The sequence below is a fragment of the Neolamprologus brichardi genome, chromosome 11 (assembly GCF_056152115.1).
Source record: "Neolamprologus brichardi isolate AB-2024 chromosome 11, ASM5615211v1, whole genome shotgun sequence".
Lineage (NCBI taxonomy): Eukaryota > Metazoa > Chordata > Actinopteri > Cichliformes > Cichlidae > Neolamprologus > Neolamprologus brichardi.
Window position 1 is genome coordinate 23822331 of NC_142114.1, and position 14938 is coordinate 23837268.

The following is a 14938-nucleotide window of genomic DNA, read 5'->3' on the forward strand; positions in this document are numbered from 1 at the left end:
ATTTATTTGCAACATGTGTAATAGGACTACCTATGCGAATAGAACAAATAAAGGACGTAGCCTAACATTTATCCAGGGACTGGATATTGAAAAGAGGCAGTATTTTGCAATTATATGCCTTTCTAGGTAGATGTACAACCTAAACATCTATTGTGCGAGAGAAAAAGATGTCACTCGATAATTTAAAACGTTTGTTTTATTCATTTCCCCACAAAAAATATACGAAAATCTCCTAGATGGTGGGAGATCTGGGAAAGGGGGGAATTCAAAGCAACAAAAGCAAGAATTAAAAAACAATCAAAATATGCTTAAGTCGCATAAGCTCCAATTTTCCGGTTAATGCAGCCCACAATAACAAGCAGTGAGAGTGTCTTTGCTCTCAAAACAAGACAAGCGGAGGGATATAAACTCTTAACACATGATGTCGCCATCAGCCCTTCCTACTTCTCAGCTCACCTTCCAGTAACTCCGCACCGACAATTTCATTGGTCGAGGCATCGCGGACAGCCGCCCCCCATTGGTCGCGCACCTGTCAATCTTAAAGCAATGCCACTCAGGATAGATTAGGCACCATTTGCCATAACTAAATAGTTACATTGTACATCAAGTAGGAAGAATTGTTTTAATTGGTAGTCCACCGCGCTCGGCGGAGAGTTCATCTTCGTCCAAACCGCCTGAACGCGTTGAATGCAACGAAGTGTAACGCTTGAATCTCCCGTCTCATCCAACAGATGTGGACACTGCCCGGGTAAGTCACTCTTTACCAGCTTGTGTCCGCATTTCACGTTTGCCTCATTTTTTTCCTGCCTCTTCCTGTGTTTGGGCAGTTCTGGCAACTGCGTGTCCAGTCGCCGTGTTGTTTGTTGTTGTGGTGTTTGCACGTTTGTGTCGGAGTTGAAAAACTGCCACAGAGCCGTGGTTGTGGTAACTCTGAGGAGGATGTGCACGGTACTCGTGTAAAACCTCCCAAGTGTCTGTCAGTGTTTGTATCAAGAAAACAGTTCTTCGTGTAGTTTGCTAAGTTAATGCCAGTGCCACAGTCAGAGCTCACTTCTCACTGCGTGCTCGCACGTTTCAGTCCCACAGACTTTCAGTAAACAGCATCTCTCAGCTGGTGGATTCGAGCGTTGTGCGCAACAGTAATAACACTCCATTAAGAGCTGTCAGAAACGATTTACGACAAGTGTCAGCCGGGTTTTGACGTGATTTCTCTTCATTTCTTCAAAGCCATTTCATTCCAAGAAAAGAACGCATGTTTAGTTTATTGGCAACTTTTATTGCGCCATCAATTTCGTTTAACGTGTTAAATGACAGGTTTACATTGCGGAGAAAGTGGGCAGATGAAGAGAGAAGAGCGCAGTTTTTGCTCTAGGAAAACTGTAGTGATTGGTGAAATTGTGTTTCTTTATCAAAAACCACATCGGACGCTTTCCCTCATATCCTTTAAGCTATCGCGGCTGTTGAATTATTTTATGTCTCTTTCATGAGCCCATTTCCGACAATTGTGCTCTCATTGCCGTGCGTAATTGCTTCTCTCCCGGGAGAGAGTGCCATCAAACTTCTAATTTCCCCCTGAAACCCGGAAACCATTTTACTCGTGGAAGCAGCCCGTAATGATGGCATCAATAAACCCAAATAAAGCTGCTGTCAAGTCAGCTCTGAGTTTTGCTTCAAATCAGAACGGGCCCGTCTGCCTTCTTTTCCCACGCACAGCATCTCAGAGAGGCAGGTGATTGGGATTAGAGGGCAGCAAGACAATGAGAATATGTCCCTAGAGAGGAGTCTGGCATGTCAGGAGGCAGGAGGAACAGTTATCTATTACATCATTATCTAGTGCAGCAGAGGAATGCACCGCAACACTGGCAGATGAGCGGTTCAACAATGCCTGCAGGTAAAGTCCAGATTGCCAAAAAGGTGTCAGTGGCTCTCCAGGGAGCCAGTCCAGGTAAGGGTGCTAGCGAGCGCCGCAGCAGCCAGAGGAGAACAGATTAGGTGTTCTCTGTGAGTCTTTGTCAGTAGGGCATGTTCGCCTTAGAAGCTTACACCACAGATGAGTGTTTGTCCTGATAAGACCAGTAATATGGAGATGGAGGGCAGAACTGACTGTGGGCATTAAACCACTGATGAATATATAAAAGTATCAAGAATTGGAACTAAATTCCTCATTTCAAGTAACATCAAATCAGAAAGCTAAAAAAAAATATATATAAAAAACCGCTGTTAATATTCACAGAAGAATTTGCTTATTTACTACTTAAGACTGAAAATAGATTTTATTTTGCTTTTTTAATCTTAACATGAACATGTCGTGCGTGGTGAATCAAGAAATGAAAGTTATGTTCTAAGAAGTAACAAATTACAACTCTCAAGTGAAATCAGTCTTCAAAACAGAGTCAGAACATCATCCAGAAAACTGGACCTGCCAACATCAGATCTTCTCCTGGTCTCCCTCAGCTTTTCTTTGGTCTAACATCTTAAATGTGATCGCTGTCTGAAAGTTTGCCGCTGTTTTGAAGCTGCCAGTATCCCAGTTTAATTCTCTAGTATAGTTTAAGTCTAAGATGTAAAGGTGGTCACAGGTTTGGGTGTAACTGCAGCGTCCCTATCTTAACACCTGTATTGTATGCTGTTCTCCCCCAATCTCTAGCTTAGGTTTTGCACTAAAAACACTAACGTTTACATCAGCCATATCTTTTTTGAAAGATATGTGAGTAAAATCTGAAGTGGGACTGATTGAAAGAAATGCTTTTTGTGTTTCTGACATTATCAAAATGTCCAGGCAGCGATTATCCCCTTACTAATGAATCACCTTATCTCTCTTATCCTTTTACTTCCATGCGAGATTGTGAGGTGTGACCCTGCTGGCTGTAATCCTGATTCTGACATTATCAGAGGTCCTATATAAAACATCGCCATCTCCTTCAGAGGTTTATTCCACTGCTGCACTCTGGTGCACCTTTAAAAGGAGGCAAAATAGTTGCTCTTCGGTGTGCAATAGAGTCTCAAAGTACTCTCCCCTCTGCTTGTGTGGCCATATAGGAATACAACCCATGAATTGAGCAAAATTTATTTTGTAACTGGACTTGTTCAGTGAAAAGAGGCTTATGCTTCAGATAACTTACAGTATAGGCTCAACTGTCATAATGGGCTTTTGTGTCCCTGAGAACTGTGACTGCCGGCAACATAGCATAGCTCTCATTCCCAGTCAGAACACCATCCAAGCTAGGATAGAACTTACAGAGATGACTTTTATCATTATCTTGAAATTAATTTAGCTGAATCCAAATTAAGAGTTGAGATTGAGAACATGGGGAAAAACAAAACGAACAAAACCAGGTTTGATTTAGGTTTTCCATGCCAGAGCTCTACCATGTGCTCCCATCGTGTGCTCTGTTGGACACAGTCAAAACACAGTGGGGGGAGCGTGCCCCCCTCCTTCTCTTTGCTTCTGCAAATTTGAGGAAGTACAATCATTCTCTCCTGGTGCAGCTTCCTGCTGAACTGCAAACACAGGCAGTCAGCCGGCGCATTTTCCAGACATTGCAGAGATTGTCGGTGTCTGTCAGAAGCACAGTGACATAGCTGAACGTGTTTAAATACACAGCCCCGTGGTTTCTTGTGCGTACAGCATTTAAACATTCAGTTCGATGGCTTCGTAGGACGTGTCCTTAAATGCCATTGCATTAATGCTGAGGCTGCTGATTGTTTTTTCATACTTAATTAAACTTTTTTTTTTTTTAGTTAAGTGTTTGAAAATTGTGAATTGGCCAATTAATAAATTAATTTAAAATGTTAATTTAATTTTCAATATGAGAAGCTGCAAATCCTCCCTTTGGAGAAGATGTGAGAAGAAAATGTTTTGATGATAAATGACTGAACCGACTGAGTTATTCATTAATTTCATTTGAATTTAGTCAGCTAATTAGTTCATATTAGGGCTGGGGTTGGACGACGTGTTAAAACTCTCCAACCTGCCGCTGTCAATCCAACAACTGGTGATAGCTGGCATGTTTGTGGACTTCCACGCAGCGCTTTGCTCTGCAGTGCTCAACATTGACCATACAGCTCCAGCTCTCAACAGCTCTACATTGGTGAATCTTACATGAGGCTCAAAAGCAGCAGTTCACATCTTCTATATGGGACCATCTTCAGCAACTGGTCTTTTAATTATTGAATATTTACTTATTTTAATTATCAAGGAGGCAGAACACTCAAAAAGTCAAATAAAGTGGCAAAAATCTTTAAAAAAAACCCATTCAATGTTATTTTAATATATACATATATGTTTTGCATTGAACCACTGTGGTACTGATGTTACGTGTTATATTCTTTCTTATCTCTTGGACATAGAAAAGGCCTCTAAAGTTTAATTCTAGCAAATGCATACATGAAGCAAGCCGCCTGCTAAAGAAACTAGCATGCACGTAAGGATTATGCGTTGAAATAGCCAGCTGTAACCTTTTTAATAAATGACTCACGCTAGGCGGATAATTTTTTCAAAATGATAAACAGCGTCAAAGGTTGTTGACAGACCTGCCTGTCATATGTAATTCCTGTGTAATTACCTCTAGGACCAGCCTGTTAAAACAATAAGAATGCCTAACCGATTGAACCTCACCTCTTTCTGCTGAGTTAATTTTTTTTTTTTCCCTGATCAACTGGCCAGTCAACTCAATCTAGAAGTTATTTAACATTCAGTTAGTTAACATCAAAGGGGTGTGACTAGTGGAATAATTCACAGTATATTGAAATCAAGAGATGTTATCTAACGATGCCATCACAGTTTTATGAAGAAAGAATAAAATGCCTCTTAAAAGGAATGAGTTCTGTATTTAATCATTCATCAGCACTCTGATTTCCTTTTCACTACTCTCTGCCATTTATCCAGAAGGACTCAGAAGTAGAGCAGGGCGATATGACCAAAAATATTTATCACGATATACATTTGAAAATTTGCGATATATATAATAATAATATAACTGACGATATAATTGACACTAGGCAAAATACTTTACAACTCCACAACTTTATTAGTGCAAAAAACCCCATCAATGTATTTTCACTTAAACAAGCAGCTGTTTTTTTTTTTTAATGCATTAAAAGTTATATAAAAATTTAACTGTGCAAATGCAAATTCCTTGCTGACAGTTTAACCAAAAGGCATTTCCAGTGGAAGTTGGCTGACATATCCTCAGCATAACCATGTATAATATCCACAAAACTTAAAAAGAGGTTATACACACACAATACGGTAATATTATGTTGAAGCACAGTACGTATCACTCCGTGAGGCTCCTGCCTACGATAGCCGTAATGCTCCGACAATCCATCAAGCGGTGCGGGTTTGTAGCTTAGCAAAGTCGTACTGAAACATTTGACAGATTTTCGTGCGCCGTGTACTAAATAAAATCGTTTCGAGGTCAGTAAACACAACCAGAATTCATACATAAGGCAAATGGGATTATAAGGGGCTCTGTCGATTTTCAGAAAAATCAAAGGATTGATTTTAAGTGTGCCATATTTTCGAAAGAACACGGTAATAATGACGGCCCGCTAGCATGCTCTACCAAAAACAGTGCTTTGTTGTGTATCTGACGGACGAAAGCAAAACCAGTTCCACACCACTGAAGTTGCAGCATTTTTACAAACCAGTTCTGGTTCATCTGTTTCATTTAACGATCCACTTTCCGCTCTTCTCATTCTGCGCCGCCATGTGCGTATGTAAACAAAGGCACTGCGCATGCGCGTTTTACCCATATTCTATCGCGATATTTCATTTTCCTATTGTTGCCCAAAATTACACTGGTATTACCGTGAACGGTATGATATAGCCCAGCCCTACTCAGAAGGTTGACTAATTTGAAATCAGTACTAACCAGCAAGTTGGATAATGTTTGTTTACCTTGCCCTCATTTACCATGCCACGTGGAGATTCGAAGTAATAACTTTTTGTAATCTTTCTGAGCACTTTAAGGAGGCATGTTGGTCTTAAACTGCAGAAGGAGCCATGAAACGTCATTTAAGTGCTTAGAAGAAAAATCTTCTATTTACCAAGAATTGTAATGTGATATGACTTAAAAATGCCCGAGGTACTAATGTTGCAAGTGTGTTTTCTTAAATTTATGTGGGTATTTAGATAATTGGGCTCTGGCATTATGCCTGCTAGTTAATGTGCTAGTTAAACCTGATCATTAATTGAAGCAGCAGCTTTGATAAAATACGACCAAATTCTAACACTTCTTACCTGCGTTGGGATAATGAAAGCTTAGACACTGTACCAGAGATTTGAATTAAACTAAGGAACAAGTGAGCAGCGGTGCATTTGTTCCTTGACAGATTTTCCAGAGCCCTCCATTAGTCAAGACCTTCCTGACTTTCATAGTGAAAAAGTCTGAGGTCTAATTTTCATTAATCAATTTGTTTGTTGGCTGGGCTGGGTATTGATGGGCTTTAATCACTGCTGAAGCCAAGGCCACATTAGCTAGTGAGAGCAGAAAATTACATCAGCATGCTGTGGAACTTAAAAACCCCGTTTTATATTTCAGCACCAAGGAAACTGAAGAGAAAAGAAATAAGAAAGTTGCTGAATAGAGGCAAGCTGTGCTACTGTAGCTACCATGTTGTGCAGGGCAAGTCACCTGCCACCTCATTGATTTGCCTGTTTACCCTTTCAACTCAGACTTAGCCTTGTATAATAGTAGTAAAGCAGCTGTGTTGGGTATGTGTTTTCCCTGTGTTTTCACCCTCAGCTGACCCACGCTCTCATCCCACGATGGCGCAAAAACCTTTCTTGTAGGTTGGCTTAGATAAGCGTCACCCCTTCACCGTTGTCAAAACTGAAAGCCTTGCACCACAAGCCATGCTCCTTTTCAAACTGACGGAGCATTTCAGCAGAAAGGAGCAATTACTACCTGCTCTGGTCCTGTTGCTTTCATGGCCTCTTTTGTGTGCTGATTCCAGGGCAGATTCTATCCACGGCTGTTCCCACGCTGAGCAAGGAGAACAGGAAGAACTCAGCCGCACAGCAGGCCTCTGCCTTCTGCTATTATGGCCATGATTCAATCATTGCAGGGCAATGCTTTAGCCTGGCACATTGAAAGAGGGAAAAAATGTCCTCACTCCCTCTCTGTTAATGGAACTTAAAGCCAAAGGTGTTTTTGCACCAAGAGGAGACCATCAGCCTTTTAATGTGGGAAGTAGCAGCAGCAGCAAGCTTCACCTCACAATCCACTCTCCCCCTGCTGTGATTTTAAAATGGCCTCCCTTCTGTGCTTGCAGCCAGAGAAGCCCCACGTGTAGTGGAGGAACCAGACCAGGCGAGATTTGCCACTCCTCGCGCGGCTCATCGCGTCTACTGTTTGTTGTCTTTCCCCTGAACGCGAGTGGAAGAGTTCAGTGTGTTAGATTTTTAGATTTGATTTATTTTTAGTTATACATGCTCGGATTACAAGCAAAGCAAAATAAATAGGACTTATCGAACAATGTTACATGACACGGATACAGTTTGCTGTTACTTGCGCTAAGCATTGCAAAAATCCATTTAACCAATCAAGCCAACATTTTCATTGGCAATCTGGGGGCATGGATGCTTGAAATACAATTTAGTGGTAGTAAATCAAAATTAAATCTACTGCAAAATTTCAAATCTGTGTGTATATCTCTCTGTAGTAATGCTGTGAAATATTTAACATTGATTTTAACTTCACAAATGGAATACCAAAATAGCTTTTATTAAAGCAGAACATTTCCTGTCTACTAATGAAGACCACGGGACATGGGTGAAAGTACTGGAAAAAAACCATGCGGACCTTGAGATAAGGCTTTTTGGGGTTATTTTGGTCAAATTGCTATTGTCGTGGTTTGGAAAACAGCCTTTATGTGCAACTGACAAAGAATTAGAATTACAGAAAACTATCAATTGAACATTGCTGTATTTCTTAAAATGATTTAAAAAAAAAAAAATCAGATATCAGGACAAACGGTAAGTATCTGCGATCATGGGTTCGGTTATGCCAAAATTTGAGTTTAAACAAACTTTCCCAGAAGTGTTACGTCTCCTGACAAGAACTACTGGCGATAAAGACATCAGGGAGATCTGAAATGCTTTTTTGGCAAAGCATGACCATGCTCGGCTCTGAGCTCTGCTGTAATTTACCAGCTTTTGTTTTCATACCAGCTGGGAACACTTGGACGAAAAAAAGAAGAGAAGAAATCTGATTATTCGTCCAGCATATGATTATCTTTTGGTCCTTTTTTAAAAAAAACCCAAAAAAACCAGGATCCACCTTTGTATTTCTTAAACTGTTTGAAACATTTACGTGGGATTTAGGATATTTCCTCATGGTTTACACGTGGCATGGAATATCAGTGTTCCAGGATCTCGGTGAAATGAGAACACCATCTGTCTCACCTTGTTAAAAGTACTATACCACCCCATAAAAGCATGCATTTATTATTTGGTTTCAAACATCGTCACAGATTGTTTAGATTTTTGTCATTTCTGTTTTATGCGATGTTAAAGCAGTGAAAAATAAACCTATGAATACATCAGGGAAAAGAGATATTTCTAAACTTGAGTTATTTTACTGGCAGGAACTAAAACTGTTTAAGACCTGAAATATCTTGTAGACAAATTGTTTAGCCATATCAATTTTTACGATCTTTAATGTACCATTTAACATTTTACATAATTGTTTGTGCATGTAAAAGGTCTGCAAAGTCACAAAAGATAATATGTATGTAGTTAACCTATGCCTTGCTCGCATGTCCATAAAGCTATGTTTAAAAAAACCAAACCAAAACAAAAATAACTGCAAAACAGGCAGACTGTCAGAAACTTTACATCTGATATGGAAATCAGTGTCTGGGTTACTGTATTTTCATGTCTCTGACCTGACCTCAGATGGCTTGTTTGTGAGTAATCCATGACTATATAACACAAATAATCCAGGAACTATTAACGCCATCCTGTAATGTTGCGACTTGTTTATGGCTGTGGCTCTGGCTTGAATGTGTGCACATGAATGGTGAGGTTGAGTTACCAGTTTTGTGTGGATTGTTGCTATGCTCATAAGAATATGCAAACAATGTTTTTTTTTTATGTTATTCAGAACAGACTGGGCTTTTATGCACGAGCAATTTAAAGAAGCCAGAAGGTGAAAAGAGCTGCAGCAATGGCGTGTTTTGGTTGACCACCAAATTAAAATCATCAACCTGTAAATTAATATGATGTAGGCTTCTTAAATTGAAAAAGATATGGTCGGTCGAGTCTGTGTTGGATGTTTTTCAGTTAATAATGTTAATAACATTTTGTAGTCCAAACAAGGTTTTTTTTTTTTTATAAATTGGAGCAACAGAGAAAAGTGTTTTCACTGATAATGAAATAGTCACTTTGGGCAGCACTGGACTCCACCGGTATATGATGCATATGGTTCGAACACATGAGTGTTTTTGTTTGTTTTTTAAATTAATCTTGGATAGTACTGAAACTCTTATGTTGTCAACATGCGGACAAACAGACAGTTGTGGGTCCCCTTGGCCACCCAACTTCTGGAGCCATTTACTCATGTTGACAAAATTTCTGTACAAACACCTGCCAAAGTACTCAAACCAGAACCAGGCCCCCTTCAGGGCCGCATTTGGCACTGAAGACAAATGTACACAGACTCACGAGCTGAAAATATTACCAGCTTTGCTATCATGACTGGTGAAAATTCCCTAATGTACATACTGTAATTGTTTCCTCATGTAGTCTGTAAGTACTCGCCAACATGGTCTCTCTGATTTGACCCTTAAGGCCAAAGTGAAAAATCAGGGTACACAAAAGCTGTAACTGCAGGCCAACAAACTCCCTTACTTACACAGGACTAATCCCTGTCCTCCAGCAAGCTCTTAATTGGGCCATCATCAGCTGCTGATCTATGGGTTAAACATCAATTAAGGTAATGAGCACATAGAGAAGAGGGAAGAAAATCGGGTTGGGGAGATGTTGGGGGAGTCAGTCCGGAGGGCAGGGAGGTTATCAGGGCCCACCCTGAGGAAGACTGAAGTGTGTGTGTGTTTCTGTGAAGAGGTAGCTTAACGAGTGGAGTGATTTTCGAGTCGTGGAGTGGAGTGTTGATTATGGCTGTGCGGGATGGAGGCTGCTTCAAACAGCTCAATGGAGACTTCTTGTTAGTTTAGCTGTGTTTGTGTTGGACAGGCTGTGGTCTGGGTGAGATCCTCAGCTTGTTTCAGGACAGTAATGTCTAATCTGCTCTTCAGAATGCAAATACTAAAATAACAATGATGTAAAAATCTTAATGAAGTTAAGAGCTAAGGTACAAAATATGACAAATAATATTAATTGGCTAACTGTTTTCAATTTGAGTATTATAAATTATTGAAATATTACTCCTTACTCAGAGATTTCTTGTAATTTTGTAATCAAACATTTTATTCTATGTAGTTTTAAACATTTACTTATTCTGTGTTTTTCCTTTGAGAAACATTCTAGTAAGAACAATTGATTTGATTGATGATTTTATGATACTCTCTGAAAGTTCATTGAGGAGGAGACATCATTCCCATTCCCATCCATACTGCTTGACTGACAGATGATCTCTAAAAGGCACAGGACAAGATGGATATAAAATTAAAATGTAAGTTACTACTTGAAAGACCATTTTTCATCATAGAGTACCAAAATAGTATAACATTGTCTAGTACTTTTGAGAAAATTAGTAGCTACATTGTAAAGAAATTCACATTTGTATGTAACTAGGGATGTGATTAGGAGTGTTGTCCATCTCCTCCTCGGAGTGTTAATACTATAGGTTGTTTATTTGAGTAGTAGTCCATGAATGTTAGAAAGGAACTCAAACAGCCTTTGGTATATTTTTGTTTTGATAAAGGTAGCTAGCATTTGCGTAAGGTTAGCATTAAACCTGTTTAAAACCTAAATACTTGAGATGGTCATTAGAGAAACATTATAAGCTTTTGATGCTGTAATATACTGCAATTTGTCTGTCTACTTGTCTTCATTTGACCGAATAGTGAGAAGATGTTGTATCACTATGTGAGAGGTCAATAAAATGTCAAACATGTCTGCAAGAATTCATTTGAAACACTTTTGCCCTGTTAAATTCACCATTCAATATTTAACAAACAGATGATTCAATCTTCAAAATACATAACTATTTTATAAGCAGACCTCTTAAGATGACTTGTAGATTTAAAAGAATCCTAGAATGTGCTTTTCTTTCATGTCAGCAGTCATTTTTTATTGCTTCACATCAGCTTGTTCAAACAGCAACCACATTTCTCTCTAGAATTAAAGTTTTAAGTTATAGTTTTGAATGCGAAACTGCAATCAGTCAATCAGATAGAAGTGAAGTTTCTTCCAGAGGGAAACTCAATGTATCCTTTTTACTTTCCAAAAAATGAAAACATTTTCAGTTATGAAAACCAGACATCTCAGTATATCCGAGAGCTGGTCGACATAAGTTTAAATGCATTAGTAACCCTCTATCTATTGTGCTGTGGGCAGAAATGTCATATTTTAGGTTCTGATTCTGATTGGCCAACTGGATCAAGAATCAAACTATAAGCTTCTAAAAAATTATTTGCCACAGGAAATAGAAAAGTGCAAGTGACCATCAGAAAAAAGGTATATCAATGGCTGGAACTATTAGAATGGACTTTCTGGAGCTCTCACTGTCAGTAACATATGAAACTGCTCCAAACTGCAATGACATGTCTACAGACTCATCTACATGCAGGCGGATAGAAAAAAAATCAATGCCACTGCTGTTACAAATACCAAAACTAACCTTTTATTTATAGACTTTTTTTGTAACTTAATGCCTGTTTCTCTACAAAAACAATTTTCTAATTGCTTTTGAAGTAAAAGTAACTTTGCCTCCATCAAATAGATTAAAACTGGCAAAACTCTAATTTGGGATCCATCCTAAAATCACACCATCAGGTATTTAATGGTAGCTTTGGATACAAGACTATTTTGATACTTCTTTGCAGTTGATACCAAAACTTTCTAGCACTGAATTAGGTTTAATGGCAAGTGGAAGGTAATATTCATGCTGACAATGACCAGTTTCATACAGTGTGTTCAGTGCAGGACTGTTGTGCTTATATTGTGTATGTGTTTTGTGTGAAAGGTAAAGGAATGGAATAGGCAGATATTGTTGTTGCACCTTTAAGGCGGCGCCAGAGTCAAGTCCCAGAGACTGAATCAATGTCTGTGTGAAAGGGAGATCCAGTATTATGGAGCACTCTACACTAGACACCACGACTCTGTTCTGTTTCACGTCACACCTCTGATTCGGGTACATCAGCATGTTATCTGAAAACACACACTGGAGCCTCAGTGCCATTTGTTCCATTCGCTGTGAACAAGCAAAGGTGGCATAATGAGAAGTTAGTGTCATTATAGTATGAAAGGGAGTTCATTTAATCCATTATTGATCCAATTTGCCAACCAATCAGTGTTTTCATTTGAGCTAATGCTCTCGTGTTGGTTCCTGAATTGGTTTGTGAATAAGGTTCTGGGGATATTTAGTTCCCGGGGCCATTTAATCAATATGGCCATTACACTTTGCCCACTGAAGAGGAAACCTGTGAGATATACCTCTGCTCTATACTGATCAGCAAAATTTGATGCAGAATATTTGGAAGTTTTGTTGCTATGAAAACAACTTGAGATGTTGTGGCTTTCTATATGGAAGGTGACTGCTGGTCTCACCTTTATGTGTCACTCAGGGACTCTGATCTTATAGAGAAAGTTGGATCCCAAATTCCTGTTTGACAAAATTTGCTCTCTGTTGATTCTCATTATGACCTAAATCATAATCAGCCCTCTGTGGTTTACCACAGACTTTCCATTCATCTCCCTGATCAACAGCAGCAGAGAATTTCTCTTCCTTGTCCTCAGATGACAGATTCTGGGGAAGTAGAGCAGGAGGGTGGCCTGGACTTTAAAGAGACCTTCTGGTAATCTGAAAGGTCACAGGAGTCTGAGTGTTCTGCCAGTGCCCTTGAGCTAGATGCTGAATCCTGAACTACTTAATAGCACTGAAAAAAATATAATAGTTTGGTTTCAGCAATGATAAAAATGTGCAATTTCCAAAGGTTGTTGATGTATACCGTGTTTGCTCGCTCTGTGAGATGCAATTATTATGTGAAGGTCTGGTGCTTAAAAGTTGAAGAGAAATGGGAAAAAAAACAACAAAAAAACTGAATGGTAAATCCCTCAGTTGTTGGCTAAAAATATCTTGTTCAGGGTGCTAAATATATTTGGTCTGCCTCTGAAGAAATTGCTGGAAAACCAGCTTTGGAGCCAAAATGGAAATCTGGGCTGACCTCGTTTTGACTTCGAGGTAGAAGCAGATGAGAAAATAAAAACACTGAATGCACGTAACATTTATTTTGATCAGGGATTTTGGAGTCTGCAGGTCTCTGCCCCTCTCATTACATTTCATCTCCTGGAGTCTGTGGTGTTTTGTGATCCCACTCTGTTGCCTTGTGCAGTGTGCTTCACTATAGCATTTTATCCAGATTAAGTTGTGTTTTCCTTCTTTTAATACACTTGTTACCAAAGAAATAATCTAATGCAAAACTAGCCAAATAGATATCGTACAGAGCGTGCAGTGGGATCAAAGGCCACTGGCCCTGGATCAAGACACAGCCCGCTGCTTCTCTGTAGGTTTAATGCAACTTAAACCCAACACAATTTGCAGGATTAACCTTTAGTAACAGGGCTTGATGGGCACTCGCAGCACTCTCAGGGTTGCACTGCAGAAAACCAATCTTGGTTTGACCTTGACAAGGCCGTACTATCAAAATCCACTTACGTTCAGTTTGAATCCATTTAGTTCAGCTTCTGACAACCTTCAGCATTACAGCCTTTTTATTTAAAAATTCTCCTATGCACTTAGTAAGCTTGGAGTTCTTCAACGGAGAAAAAAGAAAGTGAAAAGAAGAGAAATGATAAACTAAACAAACAGCACTTAGTAAAAGCAGAAATGATCAAATAAGCTGCCTGCACTGTTGCGTATTTAATGTAAATAACATTTTTGTGTTTATGAGATCAAAAAATTTGATTACTTGGACCAAGGCTCGCAGAATTTCAAAATCTCTGGTAGCCCTTTGGGCAGGGACTCTTCAGTTTTTGGTAGCCCAAAATAAATTTAAGTAGCCCGAATAAAAAAGAAAGCTATTTTTTTAATGTTTTGTTTCCTTTACAATATTATACATTAACGTATAATATTGTAATGGAAACAAAAGTTAATCAAAAAAATTGTTAAAATACAAATCACAACAACTGTATAAAAATTACAACCATCAACTCAAATACTTGGTTCAAAGTGAACAGAAATTTCTATGAACTTGTAAGAACTGTGTAGGACATGAATCAGTCTGTGTCAGATCCTCAATCTGACATTTCCACGGAAGTCACGGGTAAGAGGCAAGTGGAACCAAGATCTAGGCCATTTGCTTTTTGAAGTTTGCAAAGACTGATAAATTTTGCCAAAGGTAGTTCACTCTTTGCAATATAGCACGCTGTTCTAAACAGCTTTTTCAGGAGTTCTTGTTGTGCTTGGTTTATTTTTAGTATGTTTTTTTTTGCAATTGCTGTTTGTTCTGGGAAAGATACTGCACACTGGGCAATAATGCATTTCTCATGGGTTCTGATGGGGTCTTTCTTAAAATTACTGGTCCCAGTAACAAAGGCGCTTGTCGGCTCAGAAATCAAATGAAACTCACAACACACCTGGCAGAACATTATGTTCTTTAGCTCGTGATATTCCAGCCACAGAAATTCTTTTGTCCATGAAACCAAAAAAGCTGCGCTTTCTTTTTGCCTCATAGTCTGATTTGTCATAACTTTTCCGTTTTGTGGTAGGCTTTTCTTTGGCTGCCCCTTCTTCACCCTGACCTGTCT

General features: G+C 39.1%; 1 protein-coding gene across 2 annotated transcripts in view; it reads left to right on the forward strand.

The window, feature by feature from the left end:
• Positions 1–534: 534 nt before the first annotated feature.
• The window catches only part of mef2d (myocyte enhancer factor 2d), a 101705-nt gene continuing 87301 nt past the window's right edge, over positions 535–14938 (forward strand). For both annotated transcript variants that reach the window (XM_087848394.1, XM_087848395.1), the window contains exon 1: positions 535–748. The gene's annotated coding sequence lies outside the window, so the exon portion shown is untranslated. The remainder of the gene's footprint in view (positions 749–14938) is intronic.